Here is an 8791-nt window from a genome sequence, read left to right on the forward strand (position 1 = left end):
GGACGTGTTTTCGGAGGGTGGGGCTCAGGAATTGCCCCCTCATCGTGACTATGATTGTCCTGTGAATCTCATTCCGGGGGCTAAGTTGCCTAAGTCTCGGCTCTACAACCTCTCTCAACCCGAGAGAGAGGTCATGCGAAAGTATGTCGCCGAGAGTTTGGCAAAGGGTCATATTAGACCATCTAAGTCTCCAGTGGCTGTAGGTTTGTTCTTCGTGAAGAAGAAAGATGGATCACTGAGACCGTGTTTGGATTTCCGGGAGCTGAATCGTATTACAGTCCGGGATCCATATCCCCTGCCTTTGATCTCTGATCTTTTTGATCAGATTGTTGGAGCCAAGGTGTTCTCCAAGTTGGATTTGAGAGGAGCATACAATCTGATCAGGATCAAGGAGGGGGATGAGTGGAAAACGGCCTTCAATACGCACGAGGGTCATTTTGAGAACCTGGTAATGCATTTTGGGTTGACGAATGCGCCAGCGGTATTTCAGCGATTCATCAATGATATTTTTCATCATTTGGTGGGGAGGTTCGTAGTAGTCTACCTAGATGACATTTTAATTTATTCTCCTGATCTGAAGACCCATCAGGATCATGTGAGATAGGTTTTGACGATCCTTCGGGAGAATAAGTTATACGCCAAATTGGAGAAATGTTTGTTTGCGGTGCAAGAGCTTCCATTTTTGGGATACATGCTTTCTGATTCTGGTTTTTGTATGGACCCCGAAAAGGTCCGGGCAGTTCTGGAGTGGGACCGACCGGAGAATCAGAAAGCTTTGATGCGATTTTTGGGGTTTACGAATTATTATAGAAAATGTATTTTGAATTATTCCACGCTAGTCAAACCTCTTACTGATATGACCAAGAAGGGCGCTGATGTCTCTGTCTGGTCGGATGAGTCATTGCAGGCCTTTTCGGCTATAAAGGAGCGTTTTGCGTCTGCTCCCATTCTGGTGCAGCCGGATGTATCTCAGCCATTCGTGGTCGAGGTTGATGCATCAGAGGTGGGGGTTGGGGCGGTGCTTTCGCAGGGTCCTTCTCCTGGCAAGTGGGTCCCGTGTGCCTTCTTCTCCAGGAAGCTCTCGGTCGCCGAGAGGAATTATGATGTTGGAGATAGGGAGTTGTTGGCGATCAAGTTGACCTTTGAAGAATGGCGTCACTGGTTAGAGGGGGCTTCTCACCCCGTTACTGTGTATACAGACTATAAGAATTTGGCTTACCTGCAATCTGCAAAGCGTCTGAACCCTAGACAGGCCAGATGGTCATTGTTTTTTACCAGGTTCAATTTCGTGGTTACCTTTCGCCCAGGGGTCAAGAACGTCAAGGCAGATGCCTTGTCTCGCATCTTCCCTGGGGGAGATGATTCAGAAGATCCAGCGCCGATTTTGGCGGATGGAGTGGTGGTCTCCACTCTGTACCCTGAATTGGAGGTGTTGGAAGCTCAGGAGGGGGCTCCTGGTTCGTGTCCCCCAGGGAGGTTGTTTGTTCCTGAGGGCCTACGATACAAGGTGTTCAAGGAACATCACGATACTGTTCTCGCTGGACATCCTGGTGGTAAGTCCACCTGTGATCTGGTGTCCCGGAGGTTCTGGTGGCCAGGTTTGCGTAAGAGTATTGAGAATTACGTGACAGCTTGTGAAACCTGCGCTCGGTCTAAGGTTGCTCATACTCGACCGCCTGGTTCACTTCTTCCATTGTCTATTCCATCTCGTCCTTGGACACATTTTTCCATGGACTTTATTACGGACCTACCGACTTCCTCCGGGAGAACAGTGATTTTGGTGGTAGTCGATCGTTTCAGTAAAATGGCTCACTTTATACCACTAACAAGTCTGCCTAACGCTAAGACTCTTGCGCAGATTTTTGTGGACAATATTGTTAAATTGCACGGTATTCCTTCGGATGTTGTCTCTGATAGGGGTACGCAGTTTGTCTCCAGGTTTTGGAGGGCGTTCTGCTCTCGACTTGGCATTCAACTTTCTTTCTCGTCAGCTTTTCATCCACAGTCGAATGGTCAGACGGAGCGTACCAATCAAAACCTGGAGACCTACTTGAGGTGCTTTATGGCTGAGAATCAGGAGGACTGGTCCTCATTCTTGCCCTTAGCAGAATTTGCATTGAATAACCGTAGGCAGGAGTCCACGGGTAAGTTGCCATTTTTTGGCGCATACGGTTTCCATCCTCAGTTTGGTACCTTTTCTGGGTCTGGTTCCTCCGGGATGCCAGAGGAGGAGAGATTCTCTTCTGCCTTGTCCTCTATCTGGCGGGGGATTCAAGGGAATTTGGAGAGGATGGGTGAGAGGTATAAACGAATGGCTGACAGGAGACGTGTGACTGGTCCGGACCTGTGTGTGGGTGATTTGGTGTGGTTGTCCACTAGGAATATCAAGTTGAGAGTGCCATCTTGGAAACTGGGTCCAAGATTTGTTGGTCCGTATAAGATTTCTGCTGTGATCAATCCTGTGGCATTTCGACTTGATCTGCCGCAGACTTGGAGGATCCACGATGTCTTCCACAAGTCTTTACTAAAAAAATATGTTAAACCGGTGGTACCATCGCCATTGCCTCCTCCTCCTGTTCTAGTTGAGGGAAACTTGGAGTTTGAGATCTCCAGGATTCTCGACTCGAGAGTTCTGCGGGGTTCCCTCCAGTACCTGGTTCACTGGAGGGGATACGATCCTGAGGAGAGGATGTGGGTTCCGGCATCAGATGTCAACGCAAGCCGTCTGGTGAGGGCCTTTCATAGGTCCCATCCGGATAAGGTTGTTCCAGGGTGTCCGGAGGTCACCCGTAGAAGGGGGGGGGGTACTGTCATGCCCCACTCTGACGATGTGCGGAGGTCAGCCAGGATTGCAGCACGAGTCTAGTATTTGTTTTGATGCTGTGCTGGATCCGCCTCGCATCAGGTGCACTGAGTGGAGTCATTACTTTAAATGGTCTCCAGCTAAGTGCTCTGAGCGGATTATACTGTTCATTATGGTCTGGGAAGTTTAGAAGGGAAGGTTGGCTGTTTGTTCCTGCTCTCAGCAGATAAGTGTCTTTTCTTGTTTGGTTGTTTATGTCATCTATCCCATCCAGGTTCTGTGCGAGCAGGCTGCTCCTTTCTCCCCACTTCACCATCTCAGGGAGTTCAGGGTTCTGTTAGTATAGGCTGGAGGACACAGCAAATCTACCTTCAAGGTTTGTCTGTGGGCTGAGCATTGCAGGGAAAGAGGTCAGGGATAAACTAGGAGGTGACCCTTCCCCTGTCTCTCGTCCAGAGCCTGGTTGGTGTGTTATCTGGTAAACTGTGCACGTCCGCCGTGACAGGTACTCATTGGAATATGGGCCCCTTTGCGCACCTAGGCTGCAAAAAAGTGTCACACATGTGGTATCGCCGTACTCCGGAGAAGTAGAGCAATGTGTTTTGGGGTGTCTTTTCACACATACCCATCCTGTGTGTGAGAAATAGCTCTGTAAATGACAACTTTTTCCATTTTTTTTATACAAAGTTGTCAATTCACAGAGATATTTCTCTCACCCAGCATGGGTATATGTAAAAATACACCCCAAAACACATTGCCCTACTTCTTCTGAGTACAGCAATACCACATGTGTGACACTTTTTTGCAGCCTAGGTGCACAAAGGGGCCCAAATTCCAATGAGTACCTTTAGGATTTCACAGGGCATTTTTTACGCATTTGAATTCCAAACTACTTCTCACGCTTTAGGGCCCCTAAAATGCCAGGGCAGTATAAATACCCCAAAAGTGACCCCATTTTGGAAAGAAGACACCCCAAGGTATTTCCTAAGGGGCATGGCGAGTTCATGTAAAATTTAATTTTTTGTCACAACTTAGTGGAATATGAGACTTTGTAAGAAAAAAAATAAAAATAATAATAATCATTTTCCGCTAACTTGTGCCAAAAAAAAAAATTCTGTGAACTCGCCCTGCCCCTCACGGAATACCTTGGGGTGTTTTATTTCCAAAATGTGGTTACTTGTGGGGTATATATACTGCCCTGGCATTTTAGGGGCCCTAAAGCGTGAGAAGTAGTTTGGAATTCAAATGCGTAAAAAATGCCCTGTGAAATCCTAAAGGTACTCATTGGAATTTGGGCCCCTTTGTGCACCTAGGCTGCAAAAAAGTGTCACACATGTGGTATTGCCGTATTTAGAAGAAGTAGGGCAATGTGTTTTGCGGTGTATTTTTACATATACCCATACTGTGTGTGAGAAATATCTCTGTAAATGACAACTTTTTCAATTTTTTTATACAAAGTTGTCAATTTAGGCAATACACGGCCACAGTTCCGTGTGCATTCCACATCACGGATGTGGACCCATTTACTTCAATGGGTCCGGAATTGCGGAACGGCCGCACGGAACGGGACCCCTCGGAAGCACTACGGAGTGCTTCCGTGGGGTTGCGTCCCGTACTTCCGTTCCGCAAAAAGATAGAACATGTCCTATCTTTTTGCGGAACGGACGGATCGCGGACCCATTAAAGTGAATGGGTCCGTGATCCGATGCGGCTGGCCTATGGCCGGCGATCGTGCATCATGTAGCACAATAAATTCTGACACAAACTTGTATAGAAATGTAATTATATTCGAACAATTTAACCAGAGAAAGTTGAAAATACACATTTTTTTTGAAAATTGCGATCTATTTTGATTAATATCAGAAAAACGAAAAATCTCAGCAGCAATCAAATACCACCAAAAGAAAGCTGTATTTGTGAGAAGTAAAGGAGGTAAAATTCATTTGGGTGCCAAGTTGCATGACCGAGCAATAAACCGTTAAAGTTGTGAAGTGCCGATTTGTAAAAAAAGGGCCTGGTCACTAGGGGGGTATAAACCTGTGGTCCTTAAGTGGTTAATGCCGGATCTAATACCAAGTGTTCTGGAAATTTCCACATTGACGGATCTGGTTTTCCGGTCTGCGTCAGGTTATAGGAGGAGCTGGTTGCACAGCTTCCTGTTTGTCTCTTTGCTCCAGCCTGCGAAGGAGAAGGAAGCACGCCATTGAAGGTGAGTATAAAGTTTTTTGTTTTTTTGTTGTTGTGCAACAATAAAAAAATTAAATATAAGCCACTCCTATGTTCTTATACATAGGAGCTGTATGTTATAAGTACATAGGTATAGCACGAGCACTTTATCCAGATTGAACTTCTAGCACCTACCTCAAATATAAGAGACTTCCTCCTGCCAGAGCCTATCTTCCAAGAATCCCAAGAACACCACTCTGGGCAGGGCACTGACAGAGACACTGTGGGTCTGGCCTAATTAGGTACCCTTATTAACCCGGCCCCACTGCGCCAGCGTAGCGGCTAATTGACTCCCCCCAGCGGGTGAGCGGGCAGTGGATCCCGGATCGCAGATCTGTTTGCACCTTGCACCTTGCACCAACTGAGAAGCACGAGCATTTTATCCAGATTGAACTTCCAGCACCTACCTCAAATATAAGAGACTTCCTCCTGCCAGAGGCTATCTCTCAGGAATCCCAAGAACACCACTCTGGGCGGAGCCCCGACAGAGACACTGTGGGTGTGGCCTAATTAGGTACCCTTATTAACCCGGGCCCACTGCGCCAGCGCAGCGGGCGTGCCGAAGGCGCGCCAAAGGCAAGCCTGTCTGTGCCTGTCCGGGCACGGACGGATTATTAGACTAACTGACATCGCCTGTGTGCCCTTGGCCGTCACCAAGATTTCTCCACTATTGGGAAACTCTTGCCTGGTTTGATCGGAGAACTTGGGTAACACAACTGACATTTTGGATTGGGTTGGGCGTCACTCAATATCAGGCAAACATATAGACAAGTTGGATTTTATCAGAATAAATTTTATAGTGTATGTCACACTCAAAATATTTACAACATGTTTCATAAAACAATATACATTAAAAACATGTATATTGTTTTATGCAACATGTTGTAAATATTTTGAGTGTGACATACACTATAAAATTTATTCTGATAAAATCCAACTTGTCTATATGTTTGCCTGATATTGAGTGACACCCAACCCAATCCAAACCCTTTTTCACTCTATCAGCATTAGGGAGTGCTGTGGGGCAGTGCACCTTTTCTATATTGGAACAGTGATTGAGCCGCCATTTCTTCTGTATTTGCACAATTGACATTTTAATGTCTTTGTCTGTTATAATGTACTAATTACTTTTGTAATTATTTTTGTAGTTTTAATTTTTATCATGACTTTTACAGTAATTTTATTCTAATAACTGATTTTTTAGGATGGTTATCGATATGATGATGTACACACTGTGGGGGATTAGCTCTTTTCCGGTGGTTGCAATCACACACTTCTTCACAGACACCAAGATTTAGGGGCCAAACTGTGCTTTATTGTGGCACACGGCATAAAGAAAAACACACAAAGCCAAAATAAAATACCTTGCCCGTCTGGGCCCTATCTAAACACATAGGTTTCCCTGACTCACCTAAAGCGTACCACAGTTCACACCCGTGATGAGATGCGGCTTTCCCAGCCCAACCTTCAGCAGCCTCCAGGCTGCTCCCACACCAGTGTCTCTTGTGGGATAGCGGTCTCTCAGCCCTCCCGGCTCAGACCACACAGAGCCACTCCAGCCTTCTGTGTGCAAGTCCCCCAAAGTCCAGGCTATTGCCTAGCCTCGTGTCCCCTCAGCCTTGCCTAGCTGAGACCACACTGACAGAGCCTCACCAGGCCTCTGTCTGCACACTCTCCAGAGTGAGCCACACCCAAGATCCAGTAGCAGGATTAAATAGAATCCCTGGACATGAGCATGCCCTATATCCCGGACTGGAACCTGGGGAAACACCACCTCAATGTTCACATTGCCACAACACATAATGAGCTAATTGCTCTGGATGGGGTTACATTGTCACTATTGCCCGCACAAACAACGAGGAAATTGAACACACATCATTTGTGGAAATCCGCCATCTTGCCAAAAACCCATAGGCATTTAAAGGGATTCTGTCACCAGGTTTAACCCCCTCCAGATAAAAATATGGTTATGTTCAGGGAGCTTTAACCATTCCTAATGTGGTCTTATTAATGTAATCTGTAGGCTCATTTTGCTAAAAATACGCTATTACTGACCTGTCAATCAACAGAATAAGGTGCCCGAGGGGATGTGAAAAGCTCCAAGCTGCCGCCCGCACCTGCTGCCGTTCGTGCCCAGCGCCGCCTCATAATCTTCTGTGACGCCTCCTGCTCTCCCTCCCCCCTCCTCCTACTGTGACGTCTCCTGCTCTCCCTCCCTCCCCCCTCCTCCTACACAACTGTACTTTAGGCTTGCCAAAGGTACAGTTGATCAAGTAAATCTGGCCGGATGTCTCTTGGAGATCGATCACTGGATGAGTGCCAATTATTTAAAGCTTAATGGCACCAAAACTGAATGTATTACATTCAGTGACCAGAAAATTACACCCTCAGCACCCCAATGGCCATTGTCTTTTGAACCTGTCCCTGAGACAGCCATCCAGGTCAGGGACTTGGGAGTGGTCTTGGACTCCAGATTAACCCTGGCTCCTCAGATAAATCAGGTGGTTAGTAGCTGCCACTACCAGCTGAAACTTCTGAGGAGGATCTTAAAATACATCGAATCCCCTCTCAGGAAAGCCTTGGTCGGAGCAGCGATCAGCAGTCGGTTGGACTATTGTAATGCCTTGTACATGGGACTCCCTAAGAAGAACTTGCATAGACTTCAACTTGTGCAGAATGCCGCAGCAAGGCAACCAATGGGTGTTGCCCGCCGAAAGCATATCACTCCCTCTCTTAATGCCTTGCACTGGCTCCCCGTCCAACAACGGGTGATGTTCAAGATTGGATGCTTCATGCATAGGGTATTCCATGGTGTGGGGCCCTTGTACCTGCAACGTAAATTCACCAGGTATGCCCTGTTGAGGACATTGAGGTCTAGTAACTCTGCAAATTTTAACATCTCACAAGTTAATAAGATCAGACGTAGAGGTAGATACTTTTTGGCTCAAGGGGCCAGATTTTGGAACCACCTACCTCTGGCCCTGAAAATGATTCCCAGTCTTCTCTCATTCAGACATGCACTGAAAACCTTACTTTTCAAACAGGCGTTTGATCTTCCTATATAACACTTATTTTTGGTTCATATAATTTTGGGGGGTTTTCTAAATCTTAGTCTATAAATTCACAGTTGGTAATGTCCCTCCTTTTTTAAAGATACTTTTTCGTCATGTTTATTAATTTTGTTATCTTCACATTCTCTATATCTCACCCGAACCCTATGAACCTTGAGATCCCTCTACCTTCCCTCCCTTTTTCTTGATTCTTTATTTTGATCAGTGATAGGAAATTGGTCTCTGGAATAGGTGCCTTATCCTCTAGGCCTTTGCGGCCCATGGTAAAGTGTCATGCGCTCTTTTTCCTCCCTTGTTGAATCAGCCAGCTAAGCGCATCGAGGCCCTAAGTGTAAGACTGCGTGTACACAAGACTATACATCATCATCATAGGTGATGCTAGGAGTAGTAGTACCTATGTACTTATAGTACCTGCAGTCCCTATGTACTTTTGCATAGGGACTGCAGGTAGTATAAGTACATAGTGGATGCTAGGAGTAGTAGTCCTAGGTACTGCTACTGCTAGCATCCATTATGTACTTATACTACCTGCAGTCCCTTTGTACTTTTGCATAGGGACTGCAGGTAGTATAAGTACATAGTGGATGCTATGGGTAGTAGTCCTAGGTACTGCTACTCCTAGCATCCACTATGTACTTATACTTCCTACAGTCCCTATGTACTTTTGCATAGGGACTGCAGGTAGTATAAG

This window comes from Bufo bufo, chromosome 8 (assembly GCF_905171765.1).
Source record: "Bufo bufo chromosome 8, aBufBuf1.1, whole genome shotgun sequence".
In the NCBI taxonomy this organism is placed as follows: domain Eukaryota; kingdom Metazoa; phylum Chordata; class Amphibia; order Anura; family Bufonidae; genus Bufo; species Bufo bufo.